Here is a 15991-nt window from a genome sequence, read left to right as displayed (position 1 = left end):
CAAATTGACTACAACACAATAATTATGGGTGACTTCAACACACCTCTCTCACCACTGGACAGATATTCCAAACAAAAGTTGAATAAAGAAACTATAGAACTCAATTACACAATTAATAACCTAGACTTAACTGACTTATATAGAATATATCAACCATTAGCAAGCAGATATACTTTTTTCTCAGCAGCACATGGATACTTCTCAAAAATAGACCATATATTATGCCATAGGGTAACTCTTAGCAATTATAAAGGAGTAGAGATAATACCATGCATCTTTTCTGATCATAATGGAATGAAATTGAAAATCAACAATAAAAGAAGGAGGGAAAAATCCTTCATCCCTTGGAGATTGAACAATATGTTACTGAATGATCAATGGGTTACAGTAGACATCAAGGAGGAAATTAAAAAATTCATAGAGACAAATGAAAACACAGACACAACATATCAGAATCTATGGGACACAATGAAAGCAGTTGTAAGAGGAAAATTCATTGCTTGTAGTTCATTCCTCAGAAAAAGGAAAAACCAACAAATAAATTATCTCACACTTCATCTCAAAGCCCTTGAAAACGAAGAGCAAAGTAACAGCAAATGTAGTAGAAGGCAAGAAATAATTAAAATCACAGCTGAAATCAATGCAATTGAAACAAAAGAAACAACTGAAAAAATTGACAAAACTAAAAGTTATTTTTTCAAAAATAAATAAGATTGACAGACCCTTAGCCATGCTAACAAAGAGAAGAAGAGAGGGAACTCAAATTACTAGCATACAGGATCAAAAAGGCAATATCACAATATACAGATAATAACTAGAAATTATTTTAAAATCTTATATGCCAATAAAATAAAATATAGTGAAGGCATCAATAAATTTCTTAAGTCATATGATTTGCCCAGATTGAGTCAGGAGGATATACACAAGTTAAACAGAATAATATCAATTGAGGAAATAGAAGAAGCTATCAAAAGATTACCAATCAAGAAAAGCCCAGGACTGGATGGGTATACAGCAGAGTTTTACAAAACCTTTAAAGAAGAACTAATACCAATACTTTTAAAGCTATTTCACAAAACAGAAAAAGAGGGAGTACTTCCAAATTCATTCTACTAGGCCAACATCACCCTGATTCCTAAACCAGATAAACACACTTCAAAGAAAGAAAACTACAGACCAATATCTCTAATGAACATAGATGCAAAAATCCTCAATAAAATTCTGGCAAATCAGATACAAAAACATCAAAAAGATTGTGCACCATGATCAAGTAGGATTCATACCTGGGATGCAAGGCTGGTTCAATATACGGAAATCAATAAATGTAATCCACCACATTAATAGACTTAAAGATAAGAACCATATGAACATCTCAAGAGATGCTGAAAAAGCATTCAACAAAATACAGCATCCCTTTATGTTCAAAACATTAGAAAAACTAGAGATAACAGGAACTTACCTCAACATTGTAAAAGCTATTTATGCTAAGGCTCAGGCTAGCATCATTCTAAATGGAGAAAAAATGAAGACATTCCCTCTAAAATCTGGAACAAGACAGGGATGCCCTCTCTCACACTCCTATTCAACATAGTTCTCGAAACACTGGCCAGAGCAATTAGACAGATGAAAGAAATTAAAGGCATAAAAACAGGAGAAGAAGAACTGAAATTAGCACCATTTGTGGATGACATGATCCTATACCTAATGGACCCAAAATGTTCTACCAAGAAACTTCTAGAACTAGTAAATGAATTTAGCAAAGTGGCAGGATATAAAATCAACACTCAAGTCTAAGGCATTCCTGTATATCAGTGACAAACCCTCTGAAAGGGAAATCAGACAACCACCCCCTTCACAATATCCTCAAAAAAAAAAATACTTAGGAATCAACCTAACAAAAGAGGTGAAAGACCTTTACAATGAAAACTACAGAACCCTAAAGAGAGAAATAGAAGAAGACCTTAGAAGATGGAAAGACATACCTTGTTCATGGATAGACAGAATTAATATCATTAAAATGGTCGCATTACCAAAAGTACCCTATAGGTTTAATGCAATGCCAATCAAAAGACCACGGCATTCCTCACAGAAATAGAAAAAGCAATCATGAAATTCATATGGAGAAATAAAAGACCCAGAATAGCTAAAGCAATTCTAAGCAGGAAGTGTGAATCAGGAGGTATAGCAACACCAGATTTCAAACTGTACTACAGAGCAATAGTAACAAAAACAGCATGGTACTGGTACCAAAACAGGCAGGTGGACCAATGGTACAGAATAGAGGACACAGAGACCAATCAACAAAATTACAACCATCTTATATTTGATAAAGGGGCTAAAAGCATGCAATGGAGGGAGGATAGCATCTTCAACAAATGGTACAGGGAAAACTGGAAATCCATATGCAACAAAATGAAATTGAATCCCTTTCTCTCACCATGCACAAAAATTAACTCAAAATGGATCAAGGAGCTAGGAATGAAACAAGAGACTCTGCATCTAACAGAAGAAAAAGTTGGCCCTAGTCTCCATCTTGTGGGGACGGGCTCCAAATCTTTCATAGGACACCTGTAGCACAAGAGTTAAAATTAAGAATCAACAAATGGGATGTATTCAAACTAAAAAGCTTTTTTCTCAGCAAGAGAATAAGTGAGGTAAATAGGGAGCCTATACCTGGGAACAAATTTTTACCCCTCACACTTCAGATAGAGCACTAATCTCCAGAATATACAAAGAACTCAAAAAGTTATAAAACAAACAAACAAACAAAAAACATAACCCAATCAACAAATGGGCCAATGATCTAAACAGACACTTCTCAGAGGAGGACATACAATCAATAAACAAATACACAAAAAAGTGGTCACCATCTCTAGCAGTCAGAGAAATGCAAATTAAAATCACTCTAAGATACCATCTCACTCCAGTCAGAATGGCAGCCATTATGAAGTTAAACAACAACAAGTGCTGGCGAGGATGTGGGGAAAAGGGTACAATTGTACATTACCGGTGGGACTGCAAATTGGTGCAGCCAATTTGGAGGGCAGTATGGAGATTCCCTGGAAAGCTGGGAATGGAACCACCATTTGACCCAGCTATTCCCCTTCTCGGACTATACCCAAAAGACCTAAAAAGAGCATACTACAGGGACATAGGTACATCAATGTTCATAGCAGCACAATTCACAATAGATAGATTGTGGAACCAACCTAGATGCCCTTCAACAGATGAATGGATAAAAAATGTGGCATTTATACACAATGGAATATTACTCAGCACTAAAAAATAACAAATCGTGGAATTTGCAGGGAAATGGATGGCATTAGAGCAGATTATGTTAAGCAAAGTTAGCCAATCCCTAAAAAAAATGCCAAATATCTTCTCTGATATAAGGGAGGTGGCTCAAAACAGAGTAGGGAGGAAGACCATGAGAAGAAGATTACCATGAAATAAGGAAAAGAGATGGTAGGGAATGGGAGGGAGAAGGGGAATTGCATGGAAGATGGAAGGAGACCCTCATGGTTACACAAAATACATATACGCTAGTGTGAGGGGGAAGGGAAGAAAATAAAAAGAAAGAGATAAGTGTCACAGCAGAATGGGTAGAGAAAGGTGATGGGAGGGGAGGGGAGGGGGGATAGGGAGGACAGCAGAATACAACTGACACTAAGATTGCTGTATGTATACACATGGATGTATAACCAGTGTGATCCTGCAATTTGTATATGTGGAAAATTGAGAATTCATAACTTATTTGAATCAAATGTATGATATGTCAAGATCATTGTAATGTCTTGAACAACTAATGATATAAAAAGAATATTTGGAGTTCCAGAAAGAGAGAGCAGAAAAAAATGGGCAGAAAGAACATTCAAACACATGTTGTTTGAAAAACCAAAATAATTAGTAATCATCAGAAGGGTTTAAAATAAATAGAATGTAATCCTGGATAGAAATATGAAGCTGGAAAGAGGACACATATGTATAAATGAGGATTAGCCTTGGCTGCATGTAAGAGCCAGAGCAATATCATGTAATTTGAGGTGCATACATAAGAGCAATGTGAGAGAAATTAACAAAAAGGGGATGTGATTGGAATTAAAGGACCTAGTAGTTTTAGAAAACAGGCATCATGTGATGTTAGGTAGGTAAGGAAATCTCTTGTAAGTGAATCCGTAATTACCTATTTAATGTAACAGAAGTTTGACACTATGAATGTACAGTGCACAGCATAATTTAAATCTGTGAAGATTTAAATCTGATGTGCTCATAAATTGCATGTGGTTGTGTACATTGGAAAAAAAATATCATGAAAAGTGTTTGCTATGCCCAAGTTTTATAAGAGCATCAGTAAATTCCAAGGATTATAACCAAGATATACAAGTGAATATGTCCACAAAGAGATACGTAGATGACTGTGCATAAAAAATCTAACTTTATGGCCGATTTTTGGATACAATCTAACTGACTTAACTACAAATGTATAGATTGTGGAATATTCACAGAACAACTGTATAAAACAACTATAACATTTACTATTTTGCAGCAGGAATCCACTGTATCTCAAACAGAAAGATAAGGGAAAGATGCTAGAAACGAAAGTATGCTTACTTCAGTGTACATGATGTTCCAATCCAGGAACAAGAAAACTATTCGACAATCTGCAGAGTAACAATTTCCTTGCTAGAGGTTAGAGAAAAATGTTGACTTGGAAGACATACAAAGGAAGTTTGGAGAGCTCTATATCTTGATCTGAAAGATGAATATACAAAAAATGCTTGTTTGTACAATTCATATTTCTTCAATTTATACAGTGTGCCTTTTCTGTGTTTGAAGACCAAACTATGCCCTTATGTTATATGAACATCTACTAAAGGTGGCATATTTACAGACATACTACTTTTAAAGAAGTATAAAATGTACCCAGAAAAATGCTAAAAGCCTTGAAAACTGGGAGAGGAAATAGTTCAGTAAAACTATATTTCAAATAATTAGAAGTATAAATATAAGATGTGTGTATAAATTATATGTATAAATATAAGAGACTATAACAGGAGACATGCAATGTTTGAAATATCTGTTGAAGAAGACACAACAGTTGCTCTAAATAGTGGAAGACTGTTTAGCTGGAGCAGAAAGCTGGAGACCTATCAGAATGAGGTGAAATACAACATGAAAAAAATCATTAGAAAGTTCAAGGCTTGATAGAATTATGAAAATTCTACAAGGTATGAGATTGACATATGGAGAGGATATTGAGAATGCTAAGGAGAAATGAGTCAAAAGGAACAAAAAGAATTAGCAATTTCATCCATGTGACTTACAAATACTTTCTCCCATTCAGTGGGTTGCCTTTTCACTCTGTTGATAAGAGTTTTTGAGACTCTCTGATGCACGTATGTTTTTAACTAATTTTTACTCTTAATGATGCTGGTTTTAGTGTCAATCCAAGAAATAACTGCCAAATCCAATGTCATGAAACATTTCCCTGTATTTTCTTTTTCAGTTTTTGCTCTTACTCTTAGGTCAATGATTTTTTTGTATGATTTTGAGTTATTTGTTTATTCATGGATCAAGTTAAGTATTCAACTTAATTCATTTTTAGTATCTGATTTTCCCTACACACTTTACTGAAAAGATTGTCCTCTCTCCCATTCAACTGTGTCCCTGGCTGAGCATCATTAAACCTTAAATGTGAAGTTTTCTTTGTGAACTCTGGATCTTACAGCTGGGTGTCTGTGTTTATGCCAATACTGTGAAGATGGAATCTTTTAATTTTTAATTTGTTTTATTGATGTATAATTCACAAGTATATTTTTTGGTCATTTTCATAATTTTCAGTTGGATTAATGATTTTTGTTTTGCTTTCTTTTTGTTGTCCATGTAGTTGTGTTAGTTCCTCATATATTTTGGATATTAACCCATTATTAGTTATATGGTTTACAAATATTTTCTACCATTCCATGGGCTATCCTTTTATTCTGTCAATAGCTTCTTTTCTGTGATGAAGCATCCTAGGTTGCTGCAGTCCCATTTGGTTATATTTTGGAGAGAGAGAGAGACAGAGAGAGAGAGAGAGAATTTTTTAATATTTATTTTTTTAGTTTTCGGCAGACACATCTTTGTTTGTGTGTGGTGTTGAGGATCGAACCCAGGCCGAACGCATGCCAGGCGAGCGCACTACCACTTGAGCCACATCCCCAGCCCCTCATTTGCTTATTTTTGATTTTGTTATTTTAGCTTTTGATGTGACATAAAAAACAATTATTACTAATGCCAACATGAAGGAGATTTCCCACATGCTTTCTCTAGGAGCATGCCTGCTTATGTTATTTTATATGTATTGCTGATTCTTCATAATTATTTTGCTTGGAGGTGTTTTGATGAGCCAGCGTTCAAATATCTAGATCCTCTGAAGGTTGAAGGTAGTTGACACTTTGAAATGCATTTCAACACTGGGTTATTCTTAGCTCTTGAACAGGAAACAGAAGAGAAAGTGAAGTTCACTACTGTGAGGTCTGCTTCCTTAAGGCGGAGGGCCACCCTCCAGCAGTTGTGCTGCATTGATTGTTGTCATAAGACAAAAATTAGGCACTAAATAATTCATTCATTTCTTGTATCTTTCTTGCTCTTAATTTTTGTTTTTTTCTTACTATGGAAAAAAAGGAAGGAAACATTTGATTGACAAATAATATTAAATGGATGAATTTTATCTTAAGTTTTCTGAGTATCTTGAATTTCCCTTATTGAAAATTCATACAACTCTTTTGTAGATTCTTGGACTTCAGTATGAAAGGAGAAGGAATAAGTATGAAACTGTTCATGTTACAGTCTCAATGTCTTATCTAAAATAAAAAAGCAAAACCTTTTTCTTGTATCTTCTTGGCATATTCTATAAATTTTTATGAGGAAAACTTAAAAGAAGCTTTAAGTACAGTTTAAAACATTGAAATTCACAGTCTTCAAAATCTTTTTGGGTTCTCTATTCCTCATCTCACAAGTGAACCATATTTATAGACACCTTCTTTGGAGGACAGAGGCCTGTGTCCTCAAAAATGTAAACTGACATGGAATCTTAGGAGACCAGGAAGAGAACTTGTAAGACACTGAATAATTAGGTAGTAAATGGAATATTGCTTCACTGCAGTTTGGTGTGGGTGAGCTAGGCTTAGCAGAGAGATTAATATCTACAGAAGAAAATCCATATTCTTCCCATGATGTCTAACCTTAAAGGTAAATATTATTTTTTGTCAATTATCTGTTCGAGCCTTGTTAAAGAGTCTTAGTTTGGTACATTTTCCCAAAATATATTAAAAACAATCTTCATTTTTGTGAAATCATGTGTACAATTTCATTTGTTTGTTTGTTTTAGCGATTGAATATGACTTTGGGTTAAATTATCTAAGATTACTTTGTGGTTCTAACTCATCTTTCCATTTCCCAGGATTTGTTTTTTTCTTCCAGGATTGTGACTCCCCTTTTTATGTAGAAGCCATTTTCCATGACCTGTTGAATTCAATATTAAGTGTATCGATAACAAATGATGAAAGGTGAAGTTGCTTCCCTATTGAGGTGACTAGCCACATGGTAGAATGATCCCTGAGCAGGCACCGTTTTTAAATGAAGGCCTAGGAAAATGTCAGTGCTGGCACAGGGTGCCCCAAGACTCTACTGCCTAGGATGCAATTGTTGTTCTTTTCTTACAGGGAATCTCCCTTGCATCTTGATTTAAGGCTGTTGCTCCCCAGACAGGCCAGAGGAGAGATGAGTGACCTCACACAGTGACAAGGAGCAGAATCCTGAAGGACCTGGTTCTGCAGGACCAGATAGAATGTAAGACTGTTACCAGAGTTTTTCTTAACACCACTTATTTAAAAAACTTTTTTTCTTTGATTTTTCATTCTGTACCAGTAAATTGAGAAGTTCTTTTACTAATAAACACCTGTGGGTTATCTGTTATTTGTTAAGGAAGTTATGATGGGAAATACATCAAATCGTAACAACTCACCACAAGGAATTTCATATCTATTACCTAAGGCATGGAATTATATCTTCTTTTCCTCTTACTTAAATGGGGCTTTCAGCTTTCGATGTGCAAGAGACAGACTCATGCTTTTATCCTTGTCATGACCTTCAAAAGAATGCTTTTGTGGATTTTAGGTTCCATGGAAAGCAGCTTCCAAAACCTGTATCTAACATTCTCCAGCACTGTAGCTGGGATGCAGATGAAAGAGTCTTCTACTGGCTCAAGACCACCTTTGCATCTGGAGGCTTCCCCCATCAGACTTGTGAGTATGAGAGCTGTGTCCTTTTCCACATTACCTGGGAGCAAAACAAGCTGGACAGCATTCAGCTCTCAGATTAATCCTAGACACCCTGCACTGTCTGGGACTTGCTGTCTTAGAGTGGCAGCTCCAAAATCATGTGACCATGTTCTAACCAGGTGCTGTCACATGGTTCTTCCATATTTCCACAAACAAACTGACTTAATCTGTATCTATGTACCAGCAAGAGATGTTTTATGTCACCTTGTACACAGAGGAGGGCCTGTCCTGCTGTCTCCTCCCACTTCATCCAGCAGGTTGTCTCACCCCACTGCATCCACCATGGGATTTGCATACTGTCCCACAGGAAGGCTCTTTCTTACAAATCTGAGAAAACGCTCAGCTCTAATCTGGCCTTGGCTCACCAGGGCTGCTCAACTTAACCTTCTGCTGTGCCCTGCTCAGCTCCTGGGGCTGCTGATGCTCTGGGTCCCTGCTGAGGCTGAGGGATTTAGGAAAGGAGAATGGGGTAGAAGGGTCCCATTTCTTGTCATATTTATTCTTTCTTTGCAGTAGAGGCAAGTATTTTGTGTTCCATGGAATGGTATTTCATACTTTTCCTGTTAGAATTAGGATCCACTTAACAATGACCAATGCCCTAATGGAGATCTTGGATAACACAGAACACATTGTGACTTATATATAAAATAGCAAATTATTTCTTACAGGTTTATGTTTTCTTGGTATGAATCAGAAAATTATTTGATATTTTTAGCATTAGCATCCACTCAACAATAACCAGTGTTCTAATGAAAATCATGAATAACAAATAGCACTTTGTGACTTATATATAAAATAGCAAATTATTTTTGTAGGTTTATTTTTTCCTGGCATGCATCAGAAAATATTGAAATAAGTAGCAGACTGAAAATAATGAATATTGATCACAGTATTGGTACGTAACCTTGCTTTTCTGTCATCTTTTCAGGATCCAGTGGCAATGTTGTTATGACCCAGACTCCTGTCTCCAAGCCTGTCACCCCTGGACAGCCCCCTGCCATCTCCTACATAGTAATGGAAACACCTATTTGTGTTAGTTTCTTCAGAAGCCAGGCAAGTCTCCAAAGCTTCTCATCTACAAAGTTTCCAACCAATTCTCTAGGGTCCCAGATGAGTTCAGCGTTAGTGGGTCAGGGACAGATTTTGCACTGAGAATCAGCAGGGAGGAGGCTGAGGACGCTGGAGTGTATTACTGCAGGCAAGGTACACAAGCTCCTCCCACAGTGTGCAGCCCCAAACAAAAATTTCTTTGCTATGGTGACTCAGCAAATATACTTTATGTCCCCAACAGGAAGCAGGATCTTAGGTTTCTATTACTGCATTCTTTCTATCACACTGTGTTCTGACATGTGACTGACATGGCTCCTTATTATATCAGATGCAAATTTGGAGCACTACTTGAAACAGATCTGTTGAAAGCTATATGTGCTGCTTGTCTAACAACAGTTTTTTTTGAGTCTGCGTGAGAGGAAGATGCTGAGGAACTCAGGGAACAGGCTGACAGCTCATGATTCACATATTCAGGCTTCTATTCTGCAGCTGCCCTGAATGGAGGAGCAGCAGGAGGAGAGAGGCGTGACAGGCAGAGCTGAGTGACAGCTCAGCCCAACTCTTCCTCATTTGCCCACAGTTGTTGAGAAATTACTCCACATGACAAGCAGGTCATTGGTGCAGATCAATGGAACAGGAGTCCAGTACCTGCTGGAAATGAATGGTGGGCTGTTATTTTTCTCATATTTAGTAATATTCAGAAATTCCATTTTCTCACTGACCTAATTTCTCACATCAACTTTACCATCTACCCTTTTGATGAACATGTTTAGGAAATCATATGATACACCAATCCTTAGAGAAGGAAGAAGTGGATTATTTATAGCAATGTTTGCCTTTTGAGCACAATCAAGGCAGATATAGATCCTAATCCAACATATTTTATTTGCCCCAGTTACTGTTCACTGATTGAAAAGGCAGTTCACCCCATTCTTATTGTGAGTTTTGAAAATAAAGGGCAGAAACTGAATAATGAAGAACAAGTATACACCATGTAGCACAGGAAAGATAGAGGTTTTTATTTTTTACCTCAAATTTTAGGAATTTTATAAATATCTTCAACAGTTTTCAAGATGAGAATTTTAATCTTTTGCTAAAAGAAAATATAAAAGTGGATTATTTTCATGACATCATCATTACATGGAATTGAATTTGATTTTATTTTACTTGTAAATGGATACAGATGGTTTGCTTTCAACAGGTCTATTTGAAGAAGTGCTCCAAATTTACATCTGATGTAACAATGGGTCATTTCAGTCACATGTCAGAACACAGTGTGATACACAGAATGCAGCGATAGAAACCTAAGATTCTGCTTCCCATTGGGGACAGAAAGTATATTTGAAATGGTTTTATATCAAGAGTTTGGATCATGGCAAGTCCATTTAAAATCCTAATGGTTCATATCCATTAGGTTTAAAAATTGTGTAAGGGTATCTGTATGAATTTCTTGTGAAATGTTAGTCTTCTCTCCTTAACTTGTTCCACAAATCATTTGCATTTCCTACAGAATCCTGCCCAGTGACAGATGGAAGAAGATCAGCTTCAGGAATGTGAAAGAGAGCTGGGGATGTGGCTCAAAGGAAGAACGCTCACCTTGAATGTGGAAGGCACTGAGTTCGATCCTCAGCACCACATAAAGATAAAATAAAGATATCGTGTCTAGCTACAAATAAAAGTATTTTTTAAAAATGTGAAAGAAGGAATCCACAGTCAAGACACTGGGTCCACAGACCCAAAATCCCACACGTTGTTGTGACATCTACTTGCCATGAGAATGCGAACAAACTTGACTTTTAAAATAAAGCCCAGAGGCCAGATCTCAGAAGCCCTGAGGAAGTATCTATGTCCTGCCCAGGAGGGACCCTAAATCTTGGGAGCTGTGCCCAGCTCAGGCCCAGGACTGCTGGGGCTCTGTACTCACTGGGCCAAGTCTCCCCATCAGCAATTTATGAGCATTTTTAATTTCACTTTGTGATCTCTAATGACCACAACCTGGCAATGATGACAGTTCCCTGAGGACTCATGGATGGGGTCAGAACTAAGGGTCATCAGTGGGCCAGGATGTGTGAGAGGGCAGGGCCACAGCTCTGAGGACTGTGCAGCCCTGTGTGCAGTGACGGTGACTTGCCTGGTGAATTCAGAGGAGGCGCCACTGAGTGATGTGCCCTCAGATGGGGTCCTGTGAGTCTTAACCCTACCGCCAATACAAAATACCAAGAAACCCAAGCACATAGACAAGAGTCTCCTCCTTGCTCAAGTGCTGTGGGTTCCCCTTTAGTGTCACTTACCCACAATGCAACAAGTGTAATCAAGGGGCTTTGCCCATGAGATTGTCTTCCTAAGAAAAACTCTGGGGATAGCTCTTCTTCAGTGAAACTGTATCTGTCTCTTGTCAAAACCAACACCAGGTGACAAAAACATGGGAATACTGGGAGCAGAGAGGACAGCCACCCACTCAGGGTTGGCAAGGCCCTCTCTCTCCTCCTGAGTTGCCTGCAGCTGTTGCAACATATCCCAGGACCTCTCGGGCTCCACACAGCACACATGGAGCCCACGGTTCTGGAGGTCACAGGCTCTGTCAGGCGGTGTTCCATCTGGAGGCTCCCGAGGAGAGAATCTTAGTCTGCCTTTCCTCCTCCAAGATGCTCCCAATCCCTGATCCTTGCCCCTTCCTCCATCACGGCATCATCCTCCTCATTGTCACTTCCCCTTCAGTGTTGGCTGTCACAAGGCCAATCTATAAAGAGACTAGAATAAAATGTGACTCGGGGTCCTCTGGCTTGAGGATTTAAAAGCTGGTGATTTGATTTCACTGCATCTACACTGGCCCTCATGTTGCACAGATATTTGATAAAGACTGCTCTGATCTTGGACAAACAGAAAGGAATCACTCCATAAATCCAATCTAGGAGACATTGGTAAAGGAAAATAAATATTTCTGGAATTTTCTTAATAATAGAGGAGGAGAGGTGAGATCTCGGACCAGGGATGCCCTGCAGGAATAGGATCTGTTTCTCTCCTGGGTTGTGTCCCAGGACAAAGAGGACTATGCAGTCACTCCATTACGAGCCACACTGCTGAGGATGGTGGCAGCTCAAGCCCACATGGAAACAGAGAAAATGCCCCTGGTGACTCCAGCTGAGCTGAGGGGCTGGGATGTGTGCCTCTCCTGCCATTGCCCTCTGGAACTGTCCTGGGAGTGGTCAGCCCAGGCCCTGTGTCTGCCTTGTGTGCAGCACAGCTGCCTCCTGAGCCTCAGAGAGCAGACTGAGCATAGGTGTCCCTAGGGAATCAGCACAAACACAGTGTGGCATCAAAGGACAATGCACCAGCAAGGACTGCCAATAAAGTCAGAAAAATGGGGAAAGACTTTCAAACTTGAACAGAGCTTGTTGGAATTGGCTCTGCCTGGGCTGCTTTCTAGCAAGGCTCCCTGTAGTTCAGGCCCCTGGAAAGGCAGCAGGTGTGTGCTCAGCCCATGGTACTGCAGCCAGACCCCTCAGCCTGTATTCAGCAGGGAGACCCCTGGTCCCCAGCTGCCAGGGTGTGGATGCTGAAGACACAGCTGGCTCCACTTCCCCTGCTGCTGAGCTGGGATGGACGTCTAAAGCAAAGGCACAGAGGTGACACAGGAGCTGTTTGAATCTGTGCCCAAGTTCACCTGGGTCCAATTTCTCCTCCATGGGCATCTGTGCTTGCTGCACAGGAGGCTGAGAATCTCCTGGAGAGGCCCACAGGAGGTGGAGCCTGGGTCAGGATGAGCTGCCCCTCACTGCTGCAGGGAAGAGCAGAAGGGGGCATCCATGGTGCATATCAGGGAAATGCACTGGGTAGCAGTGGCTGTCACTTAGTTACCAGGCCTGGCCTCAATAACCAGCCCTTTGTGATGGTGATCTCTGGGAAGCAATGCCACATGTCAGAAAGGGACAGAATAGGGGAGAGCCCAAGTCAAGGATGAGCTGCAGCCATTCAGCCCCCGAGCTCCAAAGAGATCTGCAGCTACAGGTGACAGGGACGGCGAGTGACACACTCACCAAGAGTCATGTTTGAGCATCTGCTGGACTTTTCACTGGCCCTCATAATGAATGACAGCTATTTCAAATAGCTTTTAATGCACTGAACATGTTTCTGAAAAATTATCTAATTTAAAGAGAAGAAACCACTTTAAAGTCACAGATATGCACAGACAACACAGAGTTCTTACCAATCAGGGTCATTTTGGAGTAAGTTAAAGCCCCACCAGCTCTCTGCCAAGACTATACTGTGTGTTCTCTACAAAAAAATAAATTCTCCATCACCATTTAAAAACCACCATGAAATGCTTAATTTATAGAAACCTTTCCGTGCATTTCTCATTTTGAAAATAGTCTCTAAAATATCTTTTGTTACAAAATGACCCCAGGGAGAAACAAGCTCTCTGCATACCCATTTGTGCTGTACTGGTCTCAGCTGAGATCACTGGGGATGCTCGGCCAGTGATGAGTGACTGAGAAAAGCCAGCCCTGCAGCTGTGCCCAGCCCTGCCCAGCCCTGCCCAGCCCTGCCCAGCCCTGCTGATTTGCATGTGCCCACAGCACAGCCCACTGCCCTGAGGACTTCTTAAGAGGCTGCTCACACCCTGTGCAGGAGTCAGTCCCAGTCAGGACACAGCATGGCCATGAGGGCCCCTGCTCAGCTCCTGGGGCTCCTGCTGCTCTGCCTCCCAGGTAAGGGGGGACAACTCTGGGGGGTGTGCTCAGCCCAGTGGTCAGTGCTGCCTGGCTCTTCAGGGAAGTCCTCCTGAAACATGATTAATTAAGGATAATTATGTTTCCAATGTCAGGGGCCAGATGTGACATCATGATGACCCAGTCTCCATCCTCCCTGTCTGCATCTCCAGGAGACAGAGTCACCATCACCTGCAGGGCCAGTCAGAATATTAACAGTGGGTTAGCTTGGCATCAACAGAAGCCAGGGCAAGCTCCTAAACCCCTGATATATAAGGCATCCAATCTGCAATCTGGGGTCCCCTCGAGGTTCAGTGGCAGTGGATCTGGGACAGATTACACTCTCACCATCAGCAGCCTGGAGCCTGAAGACACTGCCACTTATTACTGTGTACAAGGCTACAGTTCCCCTCCCACAGTGACACAGGCCATGACAAAAACCTCCCAGGGAGCAGAAGTGTGAGGCTGGGCTGCCCCAGCTGCTCCTCCTGCTGCCTCCACCTGCTGAGGGCACTGCTCAGGGGCACCAGGCTCTGGAGGTCTCTAGTAGACTGTGGTAGGAAGGGCCAGGGAGGCTCCTCTGCACCCCACCCTCTTTCCTTCTCAGCCCCAACAGGTGAGACATGACCATTTCCTCCAGGTTTAGTGAGTGACTGTCACTTTACGGGAGGATCCAGCTCTCTGGGTCAGTTTGGATTCCTTCCTCAGATTTGAAATACATGGAATTACAGTCTAAGTCACAACTTTCAAAAACCACAGCTCCTCTGAGGGAAGGTGGAGCCTGTGGATTCCGGCACTAGCCCAGGAGCTCCTCAGGGACACTCACCCAAACTACAGCACAGACAATAATGTGCACACAACTGTTGAGAATCTCACATGCAGCATAGAAAACAGAAAAGGTGCTGGGGTGTGGATCAGTGGTTAAGTGCCCCTGGGACCAATCTCTGGTGCCTACAGCAACAGCAATATCAGCTCACTGTGCTGGTTTATCCTTGAACCCTCCTCTTCCCCAGGCATCCCATAGCAGGTGCCAGTGCCTCTTCTCTGTGGTACCTTGGCCTGGGCAGGACCCACAACAGTTCTACCTACTCATCCTCTGAGGGCTCCCAATCTTACCTTACCTTCTCTGGTGGCAACTTATCATCTGCTTTTGACACGTGTCCATCAAGTTTCCTGGGTCCTGATACACTCCCAGGTGAACTTCTATGAGCCATTTAGTAAGAAGCAGGAGACCGTCACTGCAATAGTTTTGAAACTGGAGTCTCCTGGCTTCTGCAGGCAGGTGGGTTTAGCACAAGCTGCAGCCTCTGGAGCTCTGGAGTATTGTTGCTCTTAACAGGGGCCATGCTCACCAGCCTTGCACAGACCCCAGAAAACAATGCTCACATCTTGGGCTCAGATCACTCCTCTGTCCACATCAAGGTTATGACCATGTGCTCTGCTCAGACATCTGCTAACCTCAAGTAATAAGTCAGTTGTCCCCATTACCATGGCTGCACCGGGAAGGCAGTGCACCTTCTTTGTGCCATTTGAGTACAGTCTAGCTTCTTTCCCTCTGGCATAAACATATGTGTAACATCAATGAGGTCACAGGGGTCAAGTTATGCTATAAGGAAAGGGAAGGCTCTTGGGACCCTGGGACACTGTGTGTGTGTTAAGTGGAGCCTCTGCATCTCCTCAAGTCCAATCTCAATGTACCACTTCCATCTTAATGTAAGCAGAGCTGGGCCCAGTTGGTGCTGCCCTGTGCTGAGTCCCACACTCCCCTGTGGTGAGCAGCTCAGTCACTCAGTGCCCAGGGCATGGTGCCAGGGCTCAGGGATGCCTTGGAGCTGCTTTTAGAACAGTCAGTAGTCATTCTTCCTCCCTCCCTTTTTCCTTCCTTCCTTCCTTCCTTCCTTCCTTCCT

At 41.0% G+C, this 15991-nt stretch overlaps 1 long non-coding RNA gene across 1 annotated transcript in view; it reads left to right on the top strand.

Annotated features, from left to right (window-relative positions):
- The window catches only part of LOC144369159 (uncharacterized), a 72404-nt gene extending 56413 nt beyond the window's left edge, over window positions 1-15991 (top strand). Inside the window, exons 3-7 of the long non-coding RNA XR_013428629.1 lie at window positions 7707-7833; window positions 8161-8288; window positions 9253-9377; window positions 10885-14083; window positions 14200-15991. This is a non-coding gene — a long non-coding RNA (uncharacterized LOC144369159). The remainder of the gene's footprint in view (window positions 1-7706; window positions 7834-8160; window positions 8289-9252; window positions 9378-10884; window positions 14084-14199) is intronic.

Source organism: Ictidomys tridecemlineatus, chromosome 12 (assembly GCF_052094955.1).
Source record: "Ictidomys tridecemlineatus isolate mIctTri1 chromosome 12, mIctTri1.hap1, whole genome shotgun sequence".
In the NCBI taxonomy this organism is placed as follows: domain Eukaryota; kingdom Metazoa; phylum Chordata; class Mammalia; order Rodentia; family Sciuridae; genus Ictidomys; species Ictidomys tridecemlineatus.
This window is presented reverse-complemented; position numbering and strand designations above follow the sequence as displayed.